General features: G+C 39.5%; 1 protein-coding gene across 15 annotated transcripts in view; it reads left to right on the top strand.

The window, feature by feature from the left end:
* The window catches only part of LOC149535602 (cysteine synthase-like), a 231,707-nt gene that overhangs the window by 153,957 nt on the left and 60,900 nt on the right, over positions 1-16,850 (top strand). For 3 of the 15 annotated variants that reach the window (XR_016356921.1, XR_016356922.1, XR_016356920.1), the window contains one exon: positions 1,835-1,915. The exons of the other annotated variants lie outside the window; for them this stretch is intronic. The gene's annotated coding sequence lies outside the window, so the exon portion shown is untranslated. The remainder of the gene's footprint in view (positions 1-1,834; positions 1,916-16,850) is intronic. 15 annotated transcript variants of the gene reach the window in all.

The raw sequence follows: 16,850 nt of genomic DNA, 5'->3' as shown, positions 1-16,850 counted from the left end.
GCGGGGCTGGGCATCCTCAATAATAGTTTGCAGAGTCAAGATATGGTCCATGGTTTGAAAGTCGGCCTATTCACTAGCCCAACAATGAAGTCGATCAAGCTCCTTGGAAAGGATAGTGTTCCACACATTGGCATAAATTTTGGCAAAGGTATGCCCGATCATGATGGTCCTGTAACTATTGCAATTTGAAACTAAATCGATCTTATGGATTGGATAAATAATATGACGAGACCAAGAGTCGAGAAAGCTAGTGTATACCCCTCTATTGAATACCATTGTGAGAGTAGAACCCAAAATTGAAATGCCAAGTTTGAAGAGCTCTGAATGGAACCCTTCGTCATTGGCTACCTTGCTATTGCTCATGCATCTTATTGCCTCTTGCTATTGTTGGAGATCGTGAAAAGGTGACAACGAGGCAGGGGGTGTGGTGGAGAGGGGGCTGGCCGGGGATCTCATAGAGAGTGGAAGTGTGGGAGACGACAGAACAATGATCCAAAGTAGGAGGGCGAGGGTGGTGGGGGAACTTGTTGTGCTAGAAGAGCTTCTGAGACTACAAGAGTGAGACACAGAGAGATCTACATTGGGAGGTGATGAACTCCGTCTTCTTACGATGGAGAGAACTACAGTAGGCGAGCCTCAACTGGGTGAAAGTGGGAGAGAGGGTGGTAGAGGCAGAACAAACTAAGTAGTCAAAGGACTTGCAGTCCTTGTCAAACCACTGGTTCATGGGGCAAGAGATATTGCGCTTGGGGTTGCATGGAAGAGGAAAGGTGCGGGGGGGGGGGAGGTGTGGGGGGGGATGGAAAGGAGGGAAGACTCCCATAAAACGGTTGCAGACAACTTAAACATGGAGGGAGCATTGTGAGTATTTGTAAAGGAATTCAGGGGGGAGGCGCTAATGAAGGTGGTGGACAAAGAGGTCGCAATCACTCTTAGTGAAGCTGGAGGAGGTCTGTACAAATTGAGCCACTGACGGAGGAAGGGGCAAGGGATGGGGCATCAGGTAGAGGGGGATTGGGAGTGAGAGAATTTGAGGTTAAGGCTGAGGACAATGTGGTTGGCCAAGGGGAGATGAGAAGAGGTGAACAGTCAATGTAGGGGATGCGAGAGGCATACGAAAGATCATAGTCAACGATGCTCGTGCTCCCGTAGTAAGGCTAGCAGGTGAAGAGACCAAAACCAAGAAAGTAGGGGAGACCGTTTAGGATGACCAAGTTAGAAGAATCACAAAGCTATAAAAGATGTTGACCGTGTCCGATGAGGAGTCCTCCACTATCATTAGAAGAACTGTTATCCGAAGAGTGTTGTAAATCTAGAGAGCTAGGGTCTGATTCATTCATGCAAACCAAGTTAAAACAATGTTTTGGAGAGGAGTCTGTAGGTCTCTGGTCCTAGCGTTAAAGTCACCCAAAATGACGATGTTACCCAAAAGCGAGAAACTAGAAATGTGTTCCTAGAGGTCAAGGAACAGGTACCCACTTTTCGAGCAATGGATTGAAAAGGCAAGGAGACAGGCAAAGAGTAATAGAGAGTAATAAAGATGCGTTTGAGGTGAGGTGCATGTTACATCCCAATTTTTGATGTAATTTTAAATTTGCTCATAGCTGTCAGATTCAACGGATTTTTTTTTCATAATCATGTGAAGTAGGTAGTTATTTATATCCATTGTGTTAACTGTTAATGAAGATGGTCGTTATGCATTATTTGTCATGTGCTGATTAGCAGTTGCTTGATTTTTGGAATTATGGTTAATGATTAAATTGTTTTAAATGTTTATATAGAAAATATTATGGAACTTGTTATTATCGTGGAAGTATTGCATGGGTGATTGTAGGAGAAGATGAAGGGGGGAAGCATTGCTAAACGGGATCAACGGAATGGGATACTAGCTTAGTCCAGTCATCAGGATTGACAGGTATGACCTTAAATTGCCTTGGTAAGGACCTAGCGATTTGAATTTCAGGATACAACTGAAGGACATACATGAGCTATTAAATAAACAATTTAAAACATAAAATAATTTAATTAAAATATAATACGTACCTTAAAGGGTTTTGAATGATTTTTCACCATATTATTATAATATATAGCTATATAAGTAGACATAGATATAAAAATAAAGTGAAACCATAATATTATTTTCTTTTTAATAAAATGATGCCACCTCACCAATATATCTACGTGTACGTAGATAGATATAAACCATATATATATATATATATATTTTGATTTAGAACCTTGAAATCTTCTTCCATCCTTTTATTCTTTTTTCTTGCTTAAAACCAATTGAACACTCGACACATTTGTTTGGCGTCCAAGAGCCAAGACATTTCATTTATGTTACAGCTTCTTGGAAGCCAAAGAGACATATTGTCTCCTCTATTTTAGAAGTTGAGAGAGGCGGAAGATAGACACATTTTTCTTTTTTCATGCACTCGACTCACATTCTCAAGCACTCGACTTCTCCATATTTACCAACCATGTCTATCATGGCACCCGATAGCTCTGTCAGTTAGTAACCTTTGCATTGTTTTTCCAACCACGATTTTGGGTTATTCAGAAGTTCTACAGAAATTGTGAGCAGCATTCATACTGGGAACAGGCATTCAAGGTGTGTTGTTGAACATTCAGCAGGACTCCAGTCTTCTTTCAGATTATATCAGGTTATGTGATTAACCTAAAACCAAACATTGCAATTATAATTTCTTACCAGTTTGCTACAGCATTCCAATTTATATAGCACTAAGCTACAGCTTATGTCATGTTGTTAATTTTCTTGCTTAAATAGGAGTTGTCTATGGAAAATACAAAGCCAAGTAACCATGTTATGAAATCATGATGTAATATGCCATTGGAATTGAAATGATATTTTTCTGCAATCTCAAGAACACATTCTTCAAATCACAGATTGTGATAAGTTGGAATATATATTATTCATGAATCAATTTAGAATCAACAGACATGGCCAAATTGCTTTGAGATTTCGAGCACCTAGGACTCACCGGCTGTATAGCCATGGAAAAGTTGAAGAGATGCGATGGAATCTGCAATGACATGGAAGTGAAATCAGATATGATACAATAAATTTAAAATAATTTTTACTTAATAGCTCATGCTTGTCCATATTGTTGTTCCCTTGTTGTCAAGTCGAGCGGTGGTGATCGAGTCATTGAACCCATCAGAAAAACCTTGGCCAAGGTTGTTTAAAGGCATGTTTGCCATCTAAGATCACTTGATGTCAGTGGTGCTAGTTATTTAGACATGTCCGTCCATAACTGTGCAGTCATTCTAAACACTAGAATGCTTAGGAGGTTGGACTAAAAATATTCCAAGCCTGATTTCGGGATAGGGAGGGCCTCTCCAATTCGATAGATTGTGTGGGGATAAGTATGGTCCAAGGTTGGGAGGTTAAGCCTAAGTCAATGCTTTTCTTACTGAAAGCCAAGTGTTGCACAACCAACTAAAGACCCATTGGATAATACTTGTATGTTTTTCTTTTCTTCTTTTCATGTTAAGCATTTACTTTCCTTGTATGTAGAAAAAGATAGTTAATCGTTATTCCAATTATTACAGATGATCATTGATATAGTTATTTTAGTTAATCGTTAGTTTAGTTATTTCGGTTGATTATTGATATAGTTGCTTTTAGTTAATGATCTATATGGTTATTACAGTTGATCATTGTTTTAGTTGATAATTGATATAGTCATCTCAGTTGAACACAGTTATTTCAGTTAATCGTTATTTTAGTTATTTCAGTTGATCATTGATACAATTATTTTTCAGTTAATCATTAATATGGTCATTACAGTTGATCATCGTTTTTGTTGGTCATTGATATAGTAATCTCAGTTAACACGGTTATTACAGTTAAATTGTGGTAGTTAAAACAATTAATGTCCTATGAAGAGGAATTCAGTTAACTGTTCAATAATTTGTTGGGAAAAACTCTTTATAAATTATCTTGTTTTGTTATGAAAAATCGTTTGTTACAGTGTAGAGCGGTTGATACTGATCCACAAATTTTGTAAAGGTATGAACATGAACTATTTATGTCATGCTAAAAAGACAATCCCTAATAAAACAAGCAACACCCTCGGAACCCCTGAGCCCACTTTAAGAATTGACCTCATCCCTAAAGATAGATAACAACCGAGAACCGAAAAAGCTAGGAAGAGGACAAGTCGGGCTCTCATGAGTCTCCGCAACCATAAGAATATTTGTAGAAGCAATTCCATGATGGAAAAGGCCAGACAAATACCAAAGAGTGCCTTTCCTGTTCTAACAATTGACAAGAAGGGAGTCGCTAGGAGACACCTCCCTATCTAATTGTTGTCTAAACTGTCACTTTTCCATGGAGGCTAGATTCAATTCCCAACGAAGAAGGGGGAGTTGCAAATAATTGCTCTAAGGTTCCTGATAGCGGCCCACTTCCCGTTCCGTCAAGCCTCTGCAATGAGCCCACGATAATGTTTCATCTAAGAAACTTGGGATTCATTGAGATAGTTGTCAAGGTATATTTTTGAAGGAAGAGGCAAAATTTTTCTCCTCACCCTAAGAGCTTGGATTAGGTCAGCTAGAGTAAGAAATCTTAGGGAGAATGTACAATCGAGGCCAATCCAAGCTCTCTCCAATGTTATATCAGGTAAACCTTACTACTCACAAAGAAAAGAGTGTCTTGCTGAAATAGGGTTTGGGGATGAAAGAAAGAGCCCGTGAACATATGGGTTGAGATCACAAGGTCACCTAATGCATTCCTTAGTCTCTGTGTCCTGCACAACTTTATCTGTGCTAGCCAGAGGTGTAGAGTTAGCAGTGTTGTAGATAGAAGCCCAAGTTTTAAGTTGTTGCCCGATTTTGGTCAGAAGTGAGGCCTGCTTGCAAACAAATTCATCTTGTTTTCCTTTGCTTGTATGAAGATCGTGTAGCTATTCATTATTAGATTTAAATTGTTGTTTCACGTATGCAGTAACAACAGTTAATGTTGAAGAGAAATTAGAGGTCTATAGTGAATTGTTATCGAATTGCTATTTGAGTTCAACTATTGATAGATAGAGGGAGTCGACCATACCATGAAGAGAAACACTATCGGATTCAAGCTTAACGACTCTATCCACCAACTGCTAATTGGTAATGTCATGTCCTCAAATTTTAATGTAATAATTGAATTAAATTAATTAATTAATTGGTCCCAAAATTTAAATAATATAATAAAAGGACCTTTAGTTACTTTAATTAATTAAGGCCGGGCCCAAGTTACTAATATGTGTATTTGTGGTTCCGATTGATTTAGTATATCTCGGACCCATTTTCATTTAATTGTTCTGTAGGTGTTGTGGTCGGCTATCTTTGTACACTCTTGGAAAGGTTTTCCTTGATAGGTATTTAAGCATGACTTGTAGGTAGGTAGTTGTTGGTATGCAATTTGGATTATTTTTTCTGTACTGCAAATTCCCGTTGAGATTCTCTGTTGTCGCCATTTCGGAAGTGAAAGATCTTCCCTATTTGGCTTGTGCGGTTTCGGTGGGACTCAACCCTTACTCTATTCCGTTTGTTCTATCGCTTGTAATACTTTGCTTGGATCTGACATATCAAAGCACCATCATATTGCAAATTGAAGAAATCACTGTGTTTAATTTGATCAATTATCTGTTGTATGTATTGGGTAATTTAATGTCTTTGTTTATCTTCATTTAAACTCTCTGTTGTTACACCATTTGTCCACCCTTCTCCATTTGCCCTCAACTCAGTGCATCATTGTACAACCCTTCCCTCCAGGCATTCCTTTACAAACTACCGTACGGCCTGCTTTGTGTATTGTACGACCCTACATCATTGCTACCGTACAACCTGTTTTCTTGTGGGCTATACGACCATGAAACGTTCCTACCATACAGCCTGTTGAACACATACGTACAACTATCAAACTACCCCCCATACTACATCGTACGACTTCAGTTGACCGTACTTCATCCTCACTCCTCACCTTACTGTCCCTTGCATTTACTTGCCAGTTTATCCGTACGGTATCCTGACTTCTGTGTGGTTGTCCTTTAGGCCATACGACCACTTCCATCTACTCCCCATGGCCATTTGTTTTTGCAATAGGCAGAAAATAATTAGTCAAGAACATTACAGGTGAGTGGTGATTGAGAAGAAGAGGGAGGTTGAGAGCCATCTATGGAAGTAGAAGGAACAAACAACAATAGGTAGCACAGAGATAATGAAAGCTTGGATGCTAGAACCAAAGCTTGCACCAAACACTTCCAAGAAACAACACACTCTGAGCACCCACCACAACATAGCCGAGAAGGGCCACAACAGACGACGACACAGGAAGCAAGGAGCCGTGAATAGGAGAGAAAAAGCTATGACAACTGGAGAAACACGCGCGAAGGAAATCGTAACATTGACTTGAGCAAGTGAAATCAGAAGATGACGGTAGACAGTGAACACAACACTGCTGGAAGCAACAAAATGAATATATAGAAGAAAGAGCAGCCACAAAAGAGTCATGGGAAAATTACGGGAAACACCACAATGCTACGGAGTAGAAGGTCTGAACAAACCACTTGAACTACAAGGAAACCAGATGCGGGAAATACAAAAACAAATTCCAAAACCCATACTAGGTTGGAGATGACGCAAATGACGGAAAAAGAATAATGCCTCAACAGTCACAGATAACCCAATAGGCTCTCAAGTTGTGTGATGCTCATGTGAGAAGAGGTAGTAGCATCGTGACATTTGTGGGAGCAACATTGGGAGCCTGTAAACTTGGGAAACTTTTTCTTGTGTCCAATATGTGGTTTTATTTTTATGCAAACCTAGTGCATTGATTATGATTTCCTAGAGAGTTTTGATCTAGAAGTTTCACTTCTCGCACATGCTTTGCTACATTGTAATCTTTAATTGTTCCCTTGCCTTCAATATTCCACACACTTGTTTGATTTAATGTGATTAGTGGGACTTTACTTGACTTACCCCAAAATTCCCAACTAGTTTTGGGTTTGCGTTTGGAAATGACAATTTGTAAAGTTTCCTACTAGGAGAATGCAGATTCCGATTGATTAACATACGTCAATCTATATTCCGAATGATTAACATACGTCACTCTACATTTAAATCAGATCAAGGAATTACTGATTTTTAATATATTTGATAGTTAAAGATAATGAAGCCCCAATTCCTTAGATCTCTTCTAAACATCATCCCTAAGAAGGATGGGGATTCGCTTATCATAGGGAACTGGACAATGAAGCCCCAGTTCCTCACTTCTCTTCTAAACATCATCCCTAAGAAGGATGGGGATTCACTTATCACAAGGAACTTGACACTGATCTACAAGTAGGCTGCCTTAAGACTTTAGGACCCTATCCACATCCCATCTGGGGATTCACCTACCTTGTGAGGATTTAGTTTGCCTTTTCCTACACACCACCAACCTATCCACTTTAAGGCGCTAGAATGAGTGATTAAGGATAAGCTGTGAGTATACTAATATCTCATGGATTATGAATAAAATATAACTAATACAATTTTGATTTCACTATTGTTAATAGATATAAGTTTCACAACACTTATATCGGACCACTTCCCTAACTGTAACAGACGATGATGGAATTACTGCGCTAGGGCACTTGGAAATCAATCTACAAGTAGGCTTCGTCAAGGCTTCAAGACATCGTCCATATCCCATTTTGAGATTTACCTACCTTATGAGGATTTACTTTGCCTTGCCCTAACAAATGTCCTATCCTTATGAAGACATTAGTTGAACAATAAGGACTACGCAATTAATTATATACATGACTAATGTATATGCATATAATTGAAATTAAACATTACTGTCATATAAATCTGAAGTCCATTGTTATGCATATATTCCAAGACGACAATGTTGTTAAGGAAATAAGGATGAGAGATAGAGAAATTAATATCTTTTATTCAATCAGATTTGATCTATAGTTCTTTATAATATTCTGATATTATTATTGATATACAATAATAATCTCAGACTTAATATCAAAACAATATAGTACTGATTTAGAATCCACGATAGTACTTGTTCTGAATATTATGGTCAGTATATTATATTCTTTACTGACTGCAGAACTTCGATGATCGTTGAATGAATATTATTGATTAACACATCAGAATTATATCACCACTATACTGAAGTAATGGGATGCCATGGTTATTAATCTTTTCCCGTAGCAGTTGGCGACATCTCATATCCCTTTGAAAGGCTGTGTGAATGGTTGTCCCCACGTAGGGGCATAACCGTTACGTGTCTTATGCCACGTAGCGTCATGACCCTATGTGACCCTATGTGGTCAACCCAATAATTAAACAGCCATCGTAAACTGCTGTTGATAACATACAAAGTTAACTGCAGTCATTAATAATATAAGATCATCGTCAATACACTGTGAATACTAATGTGGGTATTGGCAGTAATACACATCTTATACGATGTGAAGATTCAAATACATTTCTGAATTATATAACCCGATTATCAGGTGACATTATAAGGATAAGTTTAATTTGCCTTCAGCAGATAACAGTGAAGAATATTAATTATAAATTGGTTCACTCATATATATATATATATATATATATATATATATATATATATATATATATATGTATGTATGTATGTATGTATGTATGTATGTATGTATGTATGTTATTATATATATATATAATTTGCATTGACTCATACTTATACTTACGTATACATGTATATATATCAATTTATAATATAATATACTAAATGCTTGAATCCAAATGTAGCTATATGCTTAGCGAAAGAGGACTGAATCAACACAAGTGTTACATAATGATGTTAGTGTCCAAGAATCAATTGTAACGCTCATTAAAAATTATCTAATTTTCGGCACTCTGTAATGTCCCGATGCCATTGAAGACAAGATTTCACTGAATCTCAATTTCGTTCGTATAATGTCCCGATGCTGTTGAAGACAAGATTTCATTGAATCTCAATTTCACTCTTGTTGAGTAGTTGGAGGGTGTGTTATGGATCAAGTATGACGTCGGGGATGGTCGTACACAGCAATAATATTGGTGCAAATGGGCCATATGGTGCCAAAGGGCTGACCGTACGGTGTCTATGTCGTGGCCGTACGAAGGTGAGGAGGGTGTACGGTGGCAGGGCTGGGACAGTACGATAGAGGGAGGAGGAATGTGCAGAGGCCATAAGGTATCAAGGCCGTATGGTGGAGAGAAGGGAATGGCTGTACAGAATGGTCGTATGACGTATGGGAGCAATTGTGGGTGTTGGTCTTACGATGAATAGACGTGAAGCCATACGGTGTGGAGGTAAGATGTGAACAAGCCCGTACGGTGGAGGAAACATAGAGCCGTACAAATGAAATACTGAGTAAGATGGATGAACGGATGGGTGAAGGCCGTACGGGAATGATAGGAGGTCGCACGGTTAGGTATCTGAGCCAAACCCTGAATACAATTTTGTTCATACACAAACACAATAGATTTAGATGAAATCTAGACACAATATTAGAGACTTGAATACGAGTAATCCTTTTAGTAATATATATGCCGAAAGATGAAGCTCCGATTTGCCAAATCCAAGCGAAGTATTATAGGGGACGAAATAGGGTGAGGGTTGAATCCCACCGAAACCAGAGAGCCAAGTAGGGAAGATCTTTCACTTCTGAAATGGCAAACAATAGAGAGTCCCCAACAGGAATTCGTGGTATAGAGAAAATAATTCAAATTGCATACCTAAAGAGTACCTACAAGCCGTGCTTAAAAACCCATCGGGAAAACTTTCCGAGGGTGTGCAAAGATAGCAGATGGCGATACAAACTACAAAAACAAAAGAAAAATGAGTCTAAGATATATTAAATCAATCGGCCCTTTAATAATAGTTTGATAAATGATTTATTTTATAACGGGAACACTACAGTCCTCTCCTCCCAAATTTTGCTTGTCCTCGAGCAAATGCAATGCCGGGTGCTAGAGAATGTGCTTAGCTTCCCACGTCGTGTCGTCCAATGGCAAGTGTTTCCAACGCACGAAATACTCCTTCACCGTGCAGTTCTGCAAGGTCTTATTACATACCTTGATGATCTCGGCTGGTTTCAGTATGAGCTTTCCTTCTTCATTGAGTGGTGGAAAGTCTGTGGCTACCGTGACGTTCTGCCCCACAGCCTTCTTCAGGCATGAAACATGAAAGATGTTATGAATACGGCTTCCCCTTAGAAGATCTAGCTTGTAAGCGACTTCACCAATGCGACGAACTGCGTGATAGGGGCCATAAAATCGTGGCTTAAATTTTTCTTTTCCCTTTTCCTTCAATGAGGATTGTCGTTATGGATGGAGCTTGAGATAAACCAAGTCCCCTACTTTAGAACTGCTCTCCATTCGGTGTTTGTCGGCGTACATCTTTTGTTGATTCTGTGTCTGTTATAAGTTTTCATTCAGGTATCGTAGGATGTCCCGTCCCTCCTAAAGCCAGTCTGTCGCCCTTGATGCGTGACTGTCTCCCAACATTGTGTCGATGAAAGCGAGGGGTTTGTACCCATATAGAGTTTTGAATGGTGCCATATCGATGTACAAGTGATATGTGGTATTGTAACAATATTCTCCTAGGTGTATCCACTTGACCCACACCCATTGTTGTGTCGAAACATAGTTTCAAAGGTAACCTTTGAGTCACTTGTTCACAATCTCCGTTTGTCCATCTGTCTGAGGTTGGTAACTAGTGCTTGGTGACAATTCTGTCCCTGCCAATCAAAACAGTTCTGTCCAAAAGATACTGATGAATTGCCCATACCGATCATTGACAATGTTCCCGGGTATAACCTATGTAGACGAAAGACTTCTCTAAAAACAGATTGGCAACTTCTGCGGTTTGAAAATCTCAGAGGATGGCGAAGAAATGTGTGTACTTTGTCAATCTGTCAACCACCACGAAAATACAATCTTTTTCATTCACCTTGGGAAGCCCCGTTATGAAATCCATCAAGGTACTTTCCCACTTATGTTCTGGAATTGATAGAGGTTGCAGTAACCCAATAGGTAGACTATGTTCGGATTCGTTTTGTTGGCAGACCGCACACTCTCTTACATACTGCAATATGTTTCCTTTAAGCCCTTTCCATTAAAACCTCTCTCAGAGACTTTTGTAAGTTTTGAGGAAGCCCGATTGTCCTGCCAAGGGTGAGACATGTACTTCCTTGAAGATTTTTTACTTCAATTTGTATTCCAGGACTAAAAATATCCGATTCTTATTGTAGATGATGTTATCCACCACTTTGTATTGATCATCTTGGGCATTGCCATCCATTAGCTCACAAGCAAAGATGTTTTTGGAATATTCTACCAACAAATGTGCCTTCCAGTCTGCTGAAATTTGGTTTTGTGAGTAGATGGCGGGTTTCCTGGACAAGGCATCTGCAACCACATTGTTCTTTCCTTCCACATATTCAGTGTCAAAATAATAAGCCTGAACCTTGCTTACCCATTTTTGTTGCCTCTTGTTCAAGTCCCATTGCCCCAAAAAATATCTCAAACTATTGTGATCCGTACAGACAATAAACTTGGCACCCATTAGATATTGCCGAAACTTGGTTAGTGCATGTACAATGGCTAACATTTCTTTGTCGTAGATGGAATATAAATGTTCCATTTGTGTAAGTTTCCTGCTCTCATAGGCTACGGGGTGTCTACCTTACATTAGTACCATGCCAATTCCTTCGCTGGATGTGTCACACTCTAGAATGAATGGTTGAGTGAAATCAGGTAATGCAAGTACGGGATAAGTGCTCCTTGCCTCTTTCAGCTTATCAAAAGTGAGTTGTGCCTTTCCATTCCACTGGAAAGACCCCTTCCTTGTCATATCCGTTAAGGGTGCATTGAGCTGAGAGAATCTTTTAACGAACCTCCGGTAATAACTGCACAGTCTGAAAAACCCTCGCAAATCTGTGAGTGATTTTGGGGGAGGCCAATCAAGGATAGCCTGAATCTTCTCCTGATTAACTTGAACTCCATATTTACTGATAACATGCCCTAGGTACAATATTTCTGTTATACCAAATTCACACATGGATTGTTTGGTGAACAAAGACTGCTCCTCAATGATCCTTAGGACTTCATCCAGATGCTTCAGTTGCTCCTCACATGTCCTGCTATAAATGAGATCATCAAAAAATACCAAGTACTTACGCAATTGTTCGTTGAAGATGCGATTCATGCATGATTGGAATGTCGCAGGTGCATTTGTTAATCCGTACAGTATGACTAGAAACTCATAATGCACGTAGTGACAACAAAAAGCCATGTTTTCCACGTCTTCCTCATGCAGATGTGATGCTATCCGGAATGGAGATCTATTTTCGAAAAATAGACTGTGCCATGTAATTCATCTAGCAACTCATCTATCCCTTGAATAAGATATCTATTCTTTATTGTTTTTTTGTTCAATGGACGGTAGTCCACACACATGCGCATCGTCCTGTCCTTTTTGACAAAACTACTGATGATGCGAAGGGGCTGAAACTAGGACGAATTCATCCTTTCTCTAGCAGTTCTTGAATCATCTTTTCAATCTCATCTTTAAATTTGTTGGGATGGCGGTAAGTTGTGGTTATGATCGGCTTGGCTCCCGCTTCCAACTTAATAGTGTGTTCAAACCCTTGATGAGGCGATATGCTAGGAGGAATGTCTATAAAAACTTTATCATGTTTACTTGAAATGTTCTTGAGATCATCATCATGGAGAGGTGTCCATTGCCCTTTTATAGGTACTGTCAAAACAAAACAATGTGCAGCCCAAGCAATGTCGTTACGCCAAAAAATTGCCTCCATCCGATACACACAAACTTCTTTCGGACCGTCATTTGCCATTCTGTGGAGAACAACCTTCTTTCCCTCGACAACAAAAGTGAAATCCATCCGTTTGAAGCTCTGAGTGTATTCATCAAGTGTCTCCATCCACTATATGCCCAAAATAACCTCCATGTCATCAAGGTCCACCATGAAGAAATTCTTGGTTACCATGTGATTCGCCATTGTGATACTTAGTTGAGGAACAAGACGTGTGCAGGGCAGAAGAGTCCCTCCAATAACCTTGATCTAAAATCCTGTGTGCGTCTTCTTAGGTAGACCTCTTCGCTTCACTAAAGATGAGTTTATGAAGTTTAGAGTGGCTCCACTATTGAGCATCACCATAACCCTTTGTCCTTGAAGTGTTCCCAGTACACGAAATACTGTCCACTTCGAGCTATCGATTAGGGCAATAGTTGCTTCGTGCTGTACCAAGGCTGCAATTCTTTCCATACGATTCAAACTAACCATGTTGGTGTTGTTGTGATGTTGGTTGTCTTCGGCGGGCCTTTCTTCCTCTTCGTCCTCATCATTGGACATGACTTCAATGTAATGGATCTTTCCTTTTCTGAGGCATCTGTGGCTAGGTTCCCAAAGTCCCTTGTAATTGAAACATAGTTTCTTCCTTTGGAGCTCCTGTCTAGTGGCTTCGTCGAATGACAATTTCTTAGGTGGAGGTTTATTATCTTTGTCTCTCGGAAACATTGGCGGTTTGGAATGCGAGTAACTTCGCGAAGATGATGCTAATGATGAAGCCATACTTCGTGCCTTCTTAATGGCCTCCGACAAGGTAGCAGGATTGAACGCCTTTACCCAACCTTTTAGTGGTTCTGTTAGTCCGTCCATGAAGAGCACTATTCGTCTTCTTTTAGAAATGTCCTTGACCAAAACAAAGAGTTTTTGGAATTCTGCAATGTACCGGTCGACCGGTCCAGTTTGTCTCAGCTGTGCCAAATCTTTTGAAATTGAGTTCCAGATCTTTACCATCAAATCGCTCTATCAATCTCTCAATGAATTCCGCATAAGTATTCACTTGATCATGCCCTAGTGTGATGGTGCTGTGATGCCACCATTCATGTGCAATTCCCTCGACGTGCAATGCCGCAAACTTAATTGTTTCTTCTTTTGGAATGGGATTAAGCTTGAAGTATCGGCCTCATTACCCATGCTTGTGCAGATATGGATCTAGATCTGTCAAATGGAGACAAATTTACTTTACTCAACTTCCTTCTAAGATCATCATTAAAATATCCTCTGTTTCTGCTCCCTGAATATCTCATTCTCAGATCTGCATAATCTTTGTAGGATATCTCTTCCTCAAAATTCACATTCTTCCAATCTTTCCTCAGCTGTTCTTGCATTTCTTCAAAGGTTGGTTGTTTCACTCCGTGTTGTGGAAAAGATGGCATGGAAGATCGAGACCATGCTGGATGAGGGTTTACTTTAGCTGAAACCGAATCCGTGCTGTGTCCAATTTTGTGCACCAAATATTTTATTGTCTCCTAACTTCTTGAGAGTTTCTTCCATGAGTCGTTGAGTATCATTGATCTGTGCCTAATTCCTCCCAAGCTCCCTCAGTAGTGCCATGAGTTCGACGGCTATGGGTTCCGGTTCGGCAACCATCCTATCAACGAAATGTGTTCTTCTCTTTCGGCTATAATCTTTCATTCACTATCCACAGGCTGGTAGGATAAAAGCTCTTATACCACTGTAATGTCTTGATGCCATTGAAGACAAGATTTCACTGAATCTCAATTTCGTTCCTGTCATGTAGCTGGAGGTTGTGGTATGGATCGAGTATGATGTCAGGATGGCCGTAGATAGCAATAATATTGGTGCAAACAGGTCATACGGTGGCAAAGGTCTGGCCGTATGGTGTCTATGTTGTAGTTGCACGGAGGTGAGGAGGTGTATGGTGATAGGGCTGGGACAGTACGGTGGAGGGAGGAGGGATGTGTAGAGGCCGTACCGTATCAAGGTCGTACGATGGAGACAAGGGAAAGGCCATACAAAATGATTGTACGACGTGTAGGAGCAATCATGGGTGTTGGTTGTACAGTGAATAGAGGTGAAGCCGAACGGTGTGGAGGTAAGATGTGAACAATGCCATCTGGTGGTGGTATCACAGAGCCATGTAAATGAAATACTGAGTAATATGGATGAATGGATGGCCGTACAGTCAATATGGGAATGACAGGAGTTTGTACGGTTAGGAATCTGAGCCCAACTTTGAATACAATCTTGTTCATACACAAACATTAGATTTAGATGAAATCTAGACACAATATTAGAGGCTTGAATACGAATAATCCTTCTAGTAATATATATGCCGAAAGATGATGCTCCAATTCGCTAGAACCAAGAAAAGTATTACAGGCGATGGAATAGGGTGAGGGTTAAATCCCAACGAAATCGGAGAGCGAAGTAGGGAAGATCTTTCACTTCCGAAATGGTGAACAATAGAGAATCCCCAACAGGAATTCATAGTATAGAGAAAATAATCGAAATTGCATACCTAAAGACTACCTAAAAGCTGTGCTTAAATACCCGTTGGGAAAACTTTCCGAGGGTGTGCAAATATAGCTGACAGCGATACAAACTACGGAAAGAAAACAAAAATGGTGCCGAGGTATATTAAATCAGTCGGGCCATTAACAATAGTTTGATAAATGATTTATTTTATAACAGGAACATTAGACACTTTGGGACATTAACTAATGAAGTCTATCAGTTAACAACCTTGATCTTAGAAGCAATAAGTTAGTCTCCCATATCACAAGTATTACAATTTTTGATACATTTAAGAACATCAACTTAGTAACACGTTAATTATCATGACATCTGACACATTTCTGGACAACAATTTAATAAAGTTTGTCATGATAAATAGAACAACAATATCAGTATCATGATTTTCGGCTCATCCTGAGACATCAGTTTAATGTAGTCAATCATGATACCGACATATCACTGATATAGTTTTCATGACTTCCGACAATCTTGATCTCAAAAACAATATAATTTTGTCAAGAATGATGATCTCCGGCTCACTTCGAGATTAAGGTAGGTCTATCATGATTCACTTATTGTCATGTTTTCCGGCATATTCCGGGACAAGAAGTTAATGTAGTCTATCATGACAATGGATCAAGAACTGAAGAATTTAATAACACGAGTAGCATCATGATTTCTAGCTCACTCTGGGACAACAACTTAATGAAGTCAATCATGACGCTTTTGTTATCATAATTTTTGGCACATTCCAGGACAACACCTTAATGAACTCTTATGATTACAAGTAATCAAAATGTCATGATCTCTATCATAACAAGTATCATGATCTTTGACACTCCAGGGCAACAACTTATTTTAGTCTATCATGATACATTTGTTATCATGATCTCTGTCACTTCAGGACAACAACTTAATGTAGTGTATCATGATAACAGGTCAAGCCATTTTTTAAGATCATCACCTTTCAATAGTGACAATACAGAAAGATCGATGAAAGATCGTCACCTCTCATGATGGTTTCCAATAGAGTCATGTATTAACTCACATGATATCCACCATGAACCAAGTTAGAGGGTGGATCCAACATAGCTGCTCCTAGAGGGTGGAACAAGAGTTTTCACCTCAAACCTCTCTCACAGAGGAGAGTACATTACAAAGAGTTTCACTTCAGACTTCTCCCTTATAGAGAAGAGATCATTAACAAGGGATTGCACCTCAATATTCTCCCTCTGAACAACGATCTTGGGAGGTCAAGTCCTCTAGTTACTCCCTTAGAGTCCCTCTTTGCCCAAGGATGTCTGTTGAACTCCCTTTGAATTTGGTATCAATCCTTCGAGTTTCTGGTGATGAGTCGTTATTTCCTCACGATGTTCATAGGGGTAGGCTCATCAAAATCATGCAGTCACACACATGTATTTTTAGACTCCCTCTGAATATCAATCTTCTGAGCTCGTACGTTGCCTT

Source organism: Cupressus sempervirens, chromosome 10 (genome assembly GCF_028749045.1).
Source record: "Cupressus sempervirens isolate cs-2001-9-10 chromosome 10, ASM2874904v1, whole genome shotgun sequence".
In the NCBI taxonomy this organism is placed as follows: domain Eukaryota; kingdom Viridiplantae; phylum Streptophyta; class Pinopsida; order Cupressales; family Cupressaceae; genus Cupressus; species Cupressus sempervirens.
This window is presented reverse-complemented; position numbering and strand designations above follow the sequence as displayed.